Raw genomic sequence first — 13,711 nt, forward strand, 5'->3', positions numbered from 1 at the left:
CTTCAAATTAAAATTATTGACATTTACTTCTCCTTTTATATATAGATAGACTAGTGTACCACCCGCGCTATGCGCGATGATTGTGATTTTTAACTCATGTTAATTGTGTATATACTTTATAATAATTACTACTCTCGTCCCAATTTGATATACCACATTTTTTTACTTTCTCAAATGAAAAATTAGTACATTATTAACACTCTCACTCAACTCGTTATTTATATTAAATGTCATTGTGGCCCACAAATAATTATCTATCTTTTTATTTAAAAAATAATATCTTCATTATCTTTTTTACTTTTTTCGTGAGCGAAGGGAGTAATGAAATGTGAACATTTTAGAAATATAAATGCATTGCATATATACTTTTTTGGAGCACTATGTTTAATCTTGGCAAACTTTTCTATCATGAGTGTCAAACCTGCAACTGAGTTGGGCTTGACCCTTTCTTTCGCCTCCTTTTTTTTGCCCTTTCTGCCTCGCTCATTTGGACAAAAATCATTTTTTGTTATTCAAAGTGTCATTCACAGGCATTAAAATTATCATTACAAATGTATCACTATTATTTATAAAATATTATTTGCATATAATCATTTGCATTTAAGAAAAGTATTAGTTTTTGTTACTAAAAATGTCATTTGCATGCATTAAAGTATTATTTATTTTTTATCTACAATTTATCATTTATTTTTGTAAAAAATCGCACAGGGTACGCCGCACAATATATATGAAACACTTTATAATTAATAATTTACTATAATAATATTAAAATTTAAATTTAATATTTATAGATTTAAAATAATAATAAACAACAAAATACAAACATATAGATTTAAAATAATAATAAACAAATTCAATCGTGTATGTTTCTCCATATTTCCTATAACTTTCAATTCAGTTACAAAAATTTTATTAGCGAATACTGAATTGAATTTTTTTTACATTTGAAAATTAAAATTAAAATTTAAAAAATTTACAATAATGAGTTTTTAGATTTTTGTAATATACATAGCTTACGTATAACTTTCTATATTTCGTTTTCAATTTTACTCACATTCAACATTCTTTGAAAAACTAACTATTGGATAATTAATCACTGTCTTCCGTGTTTTGAAAAGTTAAATGTTTGTAATTATTTTTACTAACATACTAACTTATAGACTTATAGTGATTTCAATATTAATTTATTTAAACAAATTATTAATGAATTCAATAAAAATGTACGTATCAAGTATTATTAAGATTTAATAATTAATTACTTGGTTGATAGTCCCAAGAAAGTACATGTATACAATTTTTTTTATAGATAATTTGAAGAATAATTTAATATTCAATAATTAGATGAGAGTTTGAGAAGTCCACGTAAATAATAGAAGTATTCAATTGAATAGATAAAATTATTGAATTAGTGTTTCTTAAAATTAATTATTATAATATGCTAACATTTTATGATAATTATATAGTGTACTATTAATAACTTTTTAATAATAAAATAAATATAAATATATAATATGATCAATTAAAAAAATTAAAATACAATTTATAGCTTCAAACAAAATATCATCACTCAAAAAAATTAAGTTATTTAATATATTAAAACAATAGTAAATGAATAGTAAATTTACCAACCACCAATATTGCATTTACTATTAATCCGTAAGAATATTAAATATTCAGCTTAATTGCATCATTAATTAATGTAGCAGTTTTTTTTTGTTAATCAAATGGTGTCCACATTTTTTGGGTTGTGGATAATATATTTTTCACTCCAATTCCAATTGAATAAAATTACATTTACTTTGTTTTTTATATATATATAAAGATAAAGATAATGGTATATATATATTTTTTCACTTCAATTCCAATTACACCCTTGTAATTGAATTAAATTACATTTACTTTGCTTTTTATATATATAAAGATAAATTAAGATGTACTCTATCCATTGTTGATTTATATTATCCATAGATCCGAAAACCAGATCTTCTCCAATTGTTATGTCTAATTCTTCAATATTTTCAGAACAAAATTTCGGTGAAAACATCACTAGCGAACTATAGATGAATGAAAAATCAATCTCCGAAAACACTACTTATTGCTAATATTTCTTTTGATTTTAGATAAGAAAACGTCCGAAAAGTATCTAAACTTATTTTGGAAATTTTCAAGTAGAAAATAAATGTCAAATCCCTAGAAATCGGACGCACACAAATTCAAATCTCAAAAGGATATTATCTTTCCCAATTTAAATAAAATTATTGATATTATCTTTTCCAATTTAAATAAAATAATTAATTTAGTAACAAATTAGAAATTTCAAAAAATATTATCTTCAAAAATAAAATAAAACAATAAGAAATTTGCTGGGCAACAGCAATCAGAGAACTTTGAAGACCATAATTATCAAGAAAAATCCACATGAGAATTCGGATTGATAATTTCATCATTTTGCTCAGCCCTCCATTAGGACAAAAGAAGATTATGTTTTGGTAAAACAAAACAGAATCTGAAACAGCTAAAAACAAAATTCCAAGAAATTGTTCTACCAAAATCTGATTTTTATAGCACCGAAGTACCTAATCTCGGAGTTTCTTCACAGATTTTTATCTTACACCTGCAAAGGGCCGATTGGTGCATATCAAATTCAAAACCTTCAAATCGAAATCCCTTAAATTAAAATCAAAAGGAAAAAACAGAAGAAAAATAAAAAGATTCGAATAATGCTCTAAGATTAACGGCTAGGGTTATTGTGAGAAGTGGTAGCTGACCTCTCTTATAAAGACGACTGAAGAAGTGGGGTTCGACTTTCTAGATCTGCATTATTCAATGGGCTTATTTGAAAGGCCCAAGCCCACTAGCAAATGTGATTGTTTTCACGCAGTTCACAATCCATTCTTGGCATGCTTAGAGTTCATTCAATTCATAGGCATAGGCTACCCAAAATAACTAAGCTACATTAAATTTTTGTTTTTTGAAGTAATATATAAATTAGGGCTGGCAATTTTCGATACGACACGAAAACATGATACGAAATCGCACGAAATTAATGGGTTAGTAACACGCACGATAAGGTTTGGGTCCTTATCGGGTCGACCTGATAAGGACCTGATAATTTCGGGTCGGGTTCGGGTCGGATTCAGGTAACTTGATAGTGATATTATTATTTTTATTAAATATTTATTTTAATTTTTTAATTTTTGATTTCTAATTTTTTTATCTTCATTTCAGTTTAGGGTTTCAATATCTTCCATTCTTCCAACTTCCGCCGCACACCCAAGTTTATCTTCACTTTAGTTTAGTTTAGGGTTTCAATATCTTCCATTTTTAACTATTGTTTCTTTTATTATACTTTTATGCCTCATTCTAAATTCCTCCTATGTCGATTGGATATGTTGAGCTTATGTGACGAATCTTGTATTTTTATTATTATTATTATTATTATTATTATTATTATTATTATTATTATTATTGTTGTTGTTGTTGTTGTTGTTGTTGTTGTTGTTGTTGTTGTTGTGAATGAATCAAATCAAATTCGTGTTGTTATCAGATTGTAATCGGATCGTGTCGTTATTTTATCGTGTCAACCCGATTCAAATCGTGTTGTTATCAGGTCGTTATCAGATCGTGTCGCTATCGTGTCGTGTCAACCCGGTTCAAATCATGTTGATATCGGATTCGTGTCGGGTTCGGGTTTAAGTGTATCAGGTCGGGTTCGGATTGGGTTTGAGCATTCCCTTATCAGGTTGGGTGTTCGGGTTTGGCCTTATCAGGTCGGGTCGATATCAGGTCAACCCGATAACGACCCGACCTGCACGATTTGCCAGCCCTAATATAAATCGCTTCATAAAATGTTTGTATGCATTACTGTTTAGTTGGGTTGTGAGCAACAGGAATTCTATAGCTTATCAATTAGCTAAGTTTTTTTTTTGATAAATTTAAAATATTAAATAAAGAAATTAAAAGGCAGCATCACATATAACTCGAACCTAAGACTTTTGGTCTTAAACATTAAGACATTACTTCTTGGCCAACATCCTCAATTAGCTAAGTTTACCCTTGCAAATCTCTGCATGTTCATTTATTCTGGGTTTTTATCATATTTTATTAAACTTCCTTCCGATTAATGAATTTGCCTTTTGACTCTCAAAAAATGTTTGTATGCAGTATAGCATGTGAATCACGCCATGTTATTTGTCGGATTATATTGTAAATTTAGATAGACTATTTATGGGTATTTTAATAAAATACTAGTATAATTTAAAGTTCATACGGATAATGAAAGAATAAATAAATATAACATTGAAGAAGTTAGCTCGCAAATCATAAGTGGTCATTAAAAACAGTATAAATAAAGGAAAGTATAAATAGCATGAATAGTAGTCATTTTAGTCGAACACGCAAATTCCAAGCGTATGCGATAATACTCAATTCATCATATTTATATGGTTAGTGATTAAAGATCAATTTTAATTTGTGTATTAAAAATTAGATAAAATAAGTGATACAGAAAATGTATAACATAATTTGTTATACATCCAGGACACTAATCAACACTTTCTCTGTAAAGAAGGGGACAAATTCCACGCGGTAGTGCCCCACTCGTGACGTTCTTGGATTCTCTATAATTAGTAATAATTCTAATTGCTTTCAAAAAAAAAAAGTAATAATTCTAATTGGAAATCAAATACTAGTGCTGACGAGTCTAATCAACTTTTCATTTTTTAAATAGGCTGCTAACATCTTTTTTTTCCTCATTAGTTTTTTGCGTGTGCTATTCTCTTTTCCAATACCAATCGGGCTTTTGTGCATTGTTTCTTCCGTATGTGACTAACATACACGTATACCGAATATACATAAAACCTAGTACCGATGTCTCAATATAAATATCTTATTATTTTTTATAATGCGATTTCTCGTTATAAATATCTCATTTTTATTTTTAACAATATACTCTCTTTTATATCTAATAATTAAATAATTTTCACCAACTCTCTTTATTTACTTTCTACATAATTCTTAATCTCTGTACTCAAAAGTAATGAAATATTTATAATGGGACGAATGGAGAATTAGTTTTTCAGCTCATATTTTATCTATAAAAATTTATATTGTGTGACATATATACTACTTCCTTCGTCTCACTACAAATATCTCATTACTTTTGAGCACGGAAATTTGAAAATATGTAATTAGTAGTTAAAGTGAGTTAGTGGAAATTATTTGAATATTAGATATAGATAAAAAAAAATATGTTGCCAAAAAAGAAATGAGACATCCCATTATGAAAAGTGAGACATTTGTAATGAGACAAATGAAATACTTTATAATAACGTGTATACATTAATAAAAAAATCACTCACATTTCTGGTACTTTTTGGAAGATAAATACCAAATAAACCAAAAGTGTTATTTACATCAAAATTATATTTCCCCTGCACGGAAATAATATTTTATATTTTAAAATTTTTAAAGTTTATATAAAATTATATAGATGATGTACGTAAAGAACCTAAAATTATAAATTTACAAATTTCAATAGCAAATATATATATATATATATATATATATATATAGTTATATATAGTTATATTATAGTGAGAATGCTATTTTTCGTGAGAAATGAGAATACTGCATAATTCAGTATATAGTGTTGCATAAACTACTTGTAACGACTGAATAACGGTATTCAATTAGTTGATAAAATTTGGGTTCCCTACAGAAATCGAACCTAGGTATCGCTCCCTCTAAATAAAATATCAGCCATAGAATTTGAAAATCTAACACTATTAATTCATTTTCATTTCTCACCACATTTGTTCATTCTCATTTTATCATATTAATTTGAAATCACATGTTAAATATGTTGAAAAGTTATCTATGTTTAATTTCATATTTTTTTTTCTTATTATATCATATTTAAATGGAAGTATGTAAATGAAATATTAAAAAATTAATGGCAGTTTCTTAAAATTTAAGAATCATATATTTATAACTTTTAATTCCAATATATTACATAGATATATCTTAATCGTTCTTATTTCCAAAACTCGTTACTAATCATATAGTATAACTTTTTATTGAGAAATTACAAAGAAATTACAAAAGGTATCTGAATATAATCAATTATGCAACTCGCACACAGACGAGACCTCACAATCATCCAATCGGTGGGAAAACATCACTGCACGTAGGCGAGAAACGCCCTGCGTGTGGGATCTCAACGCCAAACAATACAATACCGCACGCAGACGTGAATACAATATTATTTAAAGTGGGAAAATATCACCGCACGCAGACGAGATTGAACCCAAGACCTCTCATAAAGGAGAATCTTTGGGTACGTGTGCCTCAACTTTACAACTAGAGCAAGACCTCAATAGCAATCATACAATATAAATCAACTAAAAAGTTTCCCAACATTCTCATTTAAAAAATAAACTAAATGCAAATTTAAGTTATATTTTAGAGTCATTTGTAGTTTTGCTATTCTTTACAAGAAACAAACTCACGAGAGCTCCTACGCTGTGGTGACGGATTGCCGTATTTTCTGGCCTTTCCACCGCATACAAACTATAAATAATTAGTACTCCTTAATTTTGAGGAAATAAATTCGAGATGACGTCTTATTGTTGTTTATTGCTAAATTCTTCTCAACAACAGTTTCTGTGAATTGCAAATTATACAAGTAAATAATGTTTGACACACGTTTTGCGTTAAATCTTAATTGTGATTAATAAAATTTAATTAATTATTTTTTAATAATATTTTTTTAAGAGTTAAATTAAGCAACTTAACAAGATTCGATATTAGGAGTATTATTATTTTTTTACTCGAAGGAGGGAACCAAAAAACCAAATTCCATATTTTAGATTAGTTTTGTAAAAAAAAAAAAAAAAAAAATGCCACTTCTCTTGGGCTACGCAAGCCCAATCAAAAACAGCCCATCTAAGAAATTGACCACCCGCCATTTAGCATAGCAGCCTGTCCCTTTCTCGGCAGCTGCAAAGAAACAAACCTACCATTAAATAAAATAATGAAAAGACCTAGCATTATTGAAGCAGGCAAAACGAATTCAATTCGCCACATTCGCCAACTTGCGATGATATTTTAATGAAATAATTTGTTGTCCACACATAGAGTTGGTTTTCTTGGTTTCAATCACATCGGTTTGTTGATAAGTATAAACATGCTGACTACATTTTCTCCATTTGCACTTTCATACCTACATCATTACCGTACTATTACACCAATAAACATTTCGCTTTCGTAAGTCATCTTCTCTCTATTTTACATCATTTTATCTTTATTTTTTTTATCAGAATCTGCATCATTTTTAGAATATTTTTTATTTGTTTAACTTTAATAATAGAACAAATAGCACCAAAATCGTTATAGGTTCGCGAAATTCGCATTTTTCCTTTGACCTTTAAATTTCTTGTTAAAATCCTTAACCGTTGCTCCGATTCTTGTTTTTCCCTTAGTGACGTTTTTCGGCCATTAATTAGATGACGTGTCACCAACGTGGCACACTTATGCTGAATAGATTAATTAGAAGCTAAACGACGTCGTTTTGCGTCTAACCTAATAGCGTCAAAATCCCTGAAGTTTGGCGCGATTCTCATTTTTCCCTTGACCTCAAAATGAAGCTAAACGACGTTGTCTTGCTGAGCTTCTTGTTGAGGGTGTCTGGTTTGGTTGAGGGAACAAGGCGGTCGATTGTTGTGTGTCGTCGTTTGACATAAAGGCAGAATTGAGAGAGATAAGGAAGGCTGGGGTCGGCGGCGGCAGTGTCGTTGCTGCCCAGCCAAGGGCGGATGGGAGTGGACAGAGAGGGAGATTCAGAGGGTGCTTCAGTTTGAGGGAGTACAGACGAAGGACGAGGGGGCTCCTCGCCGGAGTTACAACGGTGGCAGCCTCGTACTTGTGTGTCCGTGGCTGAAGTTCCAGTGGGATGACGAAGACGAAGACGAAGACATGGATTGGGTGTTTTTTTGTCTCAAGAACCCTAATTTGCACTACAAGAAACAGCGGCTCCAACGACCGAAATTTTCGGTCTTTAAAAAGGCGGCCGTAACGACCGAAATTTTAATATTAACGACCGTTTTGTTTAATATTTTAAATCTTATTTTTTTTATTTCCTACGACCAAATGAAACGGTCGTTAATTTATAACGACCGTATCTACGACCGTTTTCCGGTCGTTGGTATTTTTTTATTGAATTTTGATATAATTTTAATTTAACGACCGTTTGTAACGGTCGTTACCTTAATTTGAGTTCTGATATTTTTAAGTTTTCGAAAATATTTAACGACCGTTTTTTAACGGTAGTTGTATTTTAATTTATTTAAATATATTTAATATTAACGACCGAAATTCGGTCTTTAAAATCGGGACTTTAAAATTCGGTCTTTACAACGACCGAGTTAAAAACGGTCGTTAATGCTTTCGGAAGAACAACGACCGTTTTAATAACGATCGTTGAACAACGACCGAAAATCGGGACTCAACGACCAAATTTCGGTCGTTGATCAATGACCGTTTAAAAACGGTCGTTGATCTTCTGAGATCATCAACGACCGTTTAATAACGGTCGTTGATCAACGACCGAAATTCGGTCATTGAGTCCACAATTTAGTCGTCCCTGGGAGCTTGGCTACGGTTTTAAAGACCGAATAAGCGGTCGTTATAATTACATTTCGGTCGTTGAATTTCAACGACCGAAAAAAAACGGTCGTTGAAGACCACACGACGAACAAAACGGCGACCACAGTTTTCGGTCGTTGTTTCGGTCGTTAGGTCTTTAACGACCGTTTTTTAGAGTTTAACGACCGAAAATTCGGTCGTTAGAGCCGCGTTTTCTTGTAGTGTTGAGGTCAAGGAAAAATTGCGAATTCGGCGAAACTTCGAGAATTTTGGCGAAACTATGTAGTTTGCGTCTCCGGAAACTTAATCCTACGTGGCTTTTCGACAGCCATGTCAACATTAGTTAAATTGTCGATCAATTTTATGGGAAAAACGAGAATCGAAATTAAGTTCAAGGATTTTAACAAGAAATTTAAAGGTCAAGGAAAAAATGCGAATTCGACGAAACTTCGAGGATTTTGGTGCTATTTGCCCTTAATAATATGTAAAACTGTTTGATTTAATGGAAAAACAATAATCCATTGAATTAATACAAAAAATCATAAATATGTTACAATTAATACTCCATGTTCTACACAATTATGTTATGGTAAAACATCGTGTTTCAACTACAGATTCGACTGTTTGATATTTTTAGATATAAGATATTTACAATCTACAATCTATTATATATTAAAAACATAACTTTCAATTTGAAATTAATTTGATTTTGTGATTTCTTCAAAACATAATGTCTTATTATATATACATAAAAAATAGATTAAACTAACTTAATTAAAATTGTAAATTCCACTTCTAAAATTGTGAAATTTGACTAATTATAAAATATTTAATATGCATATCAAATTAAAGATCATCATAAGAATTTTAATATGATATATTTTATGTAATATTTAATTTAAAATATAAAAGTTATGTTGATTTAAAGATTAAAAAAAATCTCTCATCTCTCATCTTTTTTTTAAATAAATTTATTTTTCAATTCTTTATTATTTTTACTTTTACTTTTTAACTTATTTTTTTGCATTTTCATAGTATCAATTTTTATTATTGTGATTTTTTTAATATTTAGCTCAAATATATTCAGTTAATATTAATTTTTTTATTGTATTTATAAATATGATAATTGAGTTAGAATCTATTTCTTTTCTTATAAACACTTGTAAAAATGCCCACTTTCACTTATGAAAGTGGGCATTTTTACAAGTGTTTATAAGAAAAGGGCATTTTTGCCTATTAACACTTATATAAATATAGAACTATAAAAATGTTTCCAGTGCATTGCGAGGTGCAAATGCTAGTATATTAAAAGGCAACTTTCAATTTGAAATTAATTTCAATAAAATTTGAAAATTGAATAGCTATTTTGTAGTTATAATAAAATTGAAGGTTTATTTGTAAACTAAATTTTTATTTCCTTTTTTTATCTTCTTAATTTCACATGGTGTTGAAGTGGGCAAAATTCGTTTCAACTAAAAAAACTAGAATTTTGATCTAACGAGTTTATCTGATCAAGCGGTCCATGCAATTTCCAAATGGAAAGGCCCATGCACAAACACGGGAGATACGTAGGTCAGTCATTGCTTAACGACTAAGTGAGACGGAAGTCCAAGGAGATTCGTTTGTGAGGAATCAGAGCAGTTAAAGTTGGAATGGACGTTCCCGATAAATTCTAACCCTAGTCGTCTCTATGTAGGTCTGTCACCTATATATTCAAACTCATTAATTAAGTCAGAGAAATCCACAATCACTCGTATCCACTATATTCCACTTGCACACGATCTCTCACTCTTGCATTTCTCGTTGTCTCGTTTTGCCTCCACGCTCTCGATACTTTAGAGTTTCGATCATGCAACTAGCCCCATTAGCCTGGGCGCTCGTCGCCCCTCATTCCACAACTCTCAGTAGCTCTAGCTTCGTTTAACTGGGATTGTCTTGATTGATTGGAAACCATATACTCCCTCCGTTCCACTGTATTTGAGACTCTTTCTATTTTGGGCGTCCCACTGTAAGTGAGACTCTTTCATTTTTGGGTAAAAGTTTTTCCCTTTAAACACCTTTTCACTTTTTCACCTACACATAAAATACACATTTCTTAATTCCCGTGCCCAAAAAAAAGGTCTCACTTACAGTGGGACGGAGGGAGTATTACCTTACCTTTTTTTACTCTATTCCTTATCTTACACGATACGCACGTTATTTAAGTATATTACGTTGGTTATCTCTAAATTATTTTACTAACTTGAGCGCCGAGGGCCCTTCAAATGACATTTATTGGTGCTTCTTGTAGAATTCTAACGTTACTTATGGTTTCAGCTTTCTATTTATTTTGTAATTGTTGGATTCATCCTCAATAAATATTTAAAATTTAAAAACACACATGTTTGTTATAAAAAAATTATAACTATAAGTAGTATTAATTGAAATTATTATATTATATGTTTACATATTTTCCTTGTGATTGGTTGGATTTTGTTAACTAATAATGACTATAATTTTGACAAACACCATTTTAATCTTAGCATAAATTAATAAATTATTCATATGATACTGTTTAAACGTTTATCTATATCTATATAATATATAAAAATAACTACTCACTCCGTTTCATTACAAATGACTTACTTTTCATAATGAGATGTCGCATTACAAATGTTTCATTTCTTTTTTGGCAATATATTTTTTTTATCTATACTTAATATTTAAATAATTTTCATCAACCCATTTTATCTACTTTCTACATATTTTTTAATCTTGGTGCCCAAAAGTAATGTGACATTTGTAATGAGATAGAGAGATTACTACTTTTCAAAAATAGTAACTTTGATTATTGAGTCATTTGCAAATTTTTCATTTTTGAAAATTAATTTTATGAAATATCGAAGTTTTTATTTTATTACTCCATCCGTCCTTGAATTCAAGGCCTACATGAAAAAACACGAGTTTTAAGAAAAAGAGTATTTTTATTAGTTGAGTGAAGAAAGGGTCCCACAAAATATATTGTTTATTGGTTGAGTGGAGAAAGGAGCCTACAAAATGTATTGTTTATTAGTTGAGTGGAGAAAAAATGTATTGTTTATTGGGACCCACCAATTAAAATATGAATAAAACTTACTAAAAATAGATAGGCCTTGAATTGCTGGACGGACCAAAAAGGAAAAGTAGGCCTTGAATTAGTGGACGGAACGAGTATGTATTATTATATTTTTCTAATACAACTATAAATGTATATACAATTAAATATTTTAAAATTTATAATATTTAATTTATTTTAAATTAGTGATAGATACTCCCTCCGTCCCAATATTGTTGGCCACATTTCCTTTTTAGTTTGTCCCACTATTGTTGGCCACTTTCCTAAAATGGAAATATTTATCACATTCAATCTCTTACTTTATCACATTATCTCTCCTACTTTATCACTTTATTACATTCTCTCTCCTACTTTATCACATTCTCTCTCCTACTTTATCATTTTATTAGCTTCTCTCTCATACTTTATCACCTTCTCTCTCTCCTACTTTATTACTTTTATACTATACTAGTGTGTAACCCGTCGAAATTCGACGGGGAACCACTTTACATCATACGAGTAATTGTTATTATATATTGTTTATAATTATAATATGTGAAATACTTATATAAATTACATTTTTTAATTTTAATTTTATTTAATCAAAATAAATTGGTGGTACAGTTCAAACTATAATAATCTCAATAGCTTTTATCTATTATATGTTAATTTTTTGTTGAAAGTTAAAATAAATTGTCTTCTTATAAAGTTTTTATTTGATGAAATTTCAAAAAAAAGTTTATGTGAGGTTTGGAGATTTTAGAGAAAAAAAACAAACAAACAAATATTTATGTATATTTGACATAGATATGATGAATGATTGATACATCTCAGTTTGTACTAAAATCACTCTAAATAGTTAATTGTAGATATTTCGTTAAACAATTCAGCTCACTAAAATTGTTCGAGTCTCTTCTTTTTTATTTATATCTGACTTGGCTCTAAGAGTTTAAACGATGTCACACCTTTGATTATTTGATTTATGATTTATGAAGTTTATATTTCCATCTATAATGTTCCTTTGGTTTTTAATTCTTTTCGATGATTGACTCCAATAGTATTGTAACTCATGCATTTACTATCTGGTGCTTTTTTTTCTTCAATTCATGATTGCAATGTCTGTGACATTGTAAAGACTTTGTGATTTTGTGTTTCTAGACTTCTATAAAATTAATTTTATGATATGCTTGTGTAGGATGTAGATAAGTCACTTATGTATGTTCCTTAACCAAATTTTTCTTTTAAAATTTGACTAAGTCTGCTTTTTGGCATATTTGTAGTCATACAATTGAATGGGTTTAATAGATCCTAAAACTTGATGAGAACTGACAATGGAATCCGAAGCAGTAGCAAAAAACAACAACTTTATACATTGCACCCAAAACTCAGTATACATGTTTTGGAATGGAAAATTCTCACGAGCCATAATGCAGAACATCAAGTCCTGATACCAAGGATGACACTGGAACCAGCTGATCCAAGACTATCGTTCAAGTTTCAACGGCTGTAGTTTGTTATTATAGTTTCTTATTGTCACAGCCCGACCTAAGCTAGTGAATAGTTAAGTCGGGAAAAAGTGTGACTGAAAACAAAGTAAGAAAAAAAGAAAAAGAAAATAGATCTCAATAAAAATCACTAACCTGCTTAAACAATAATTTACCAAAATATTTGGTAATCATAAGCAATCTTTTCTAAAACTCAAAAGTAGACAACTCACAATACATAACGACAAGTTGTCTTAGTATCAAGTGACATATTTCTGTAAGCTGTTAGTTTGAAATCTTTGCAACACATCAATAAAGTAAAACGCACTAAGCGTTGCAGCGGAATAGCTTAAGTGGATTACATGTATGAAGACATGGAATCCTAAGCCTAATTTAGTACTTATATATCAAAAGCTTTGCTCTGCTCGCCTCCATCTGCATCACAACTTAACCTGCACATTTAGAAAACATATGCAGGGCTGAGTACTCAAAAGCACTCAATGGTCACATG

The 13,711-nt window shown here is 29.8% G+C and overlaps 1 non-coding gene across 1 annotated transcript; it reads right to left on the bottom strand.

Moving 5' to 3' along the window:
• Window positions 1–2,372: 2,372 nt before the first annotated feature.
• Window positions 2,373–2,453, bottom strand: LOC130987245 (small nucleolar RNA R160). The gene has a single exon (XR_009089637.1). It is a non-coding gene; the product is annotated as a small nucleolar RNA R160 (small nucleolar RNA).
• Between the last annotated feature and the right edge of the window lie 11,258 nt (window positions 2,454–13,711).

Source organism: Salvia miltiorrhiza, chromosome 5 (genome assembly GCF_028751815.1).
Source record: "Salvia miltiorrhiza cultivar Shanhuang (shh) chromosome 5, IMPLAD_Smil_shh, whole genome shotgun sequence".
NCBI classification, from domain to species: domain Eukaryota; kingdom Viridiplantae; phylum Streptophyta; class Magnoliopsida; order Lamiales; family Lamiaceae; genus Salvia; species Salvia miltiorrhiza.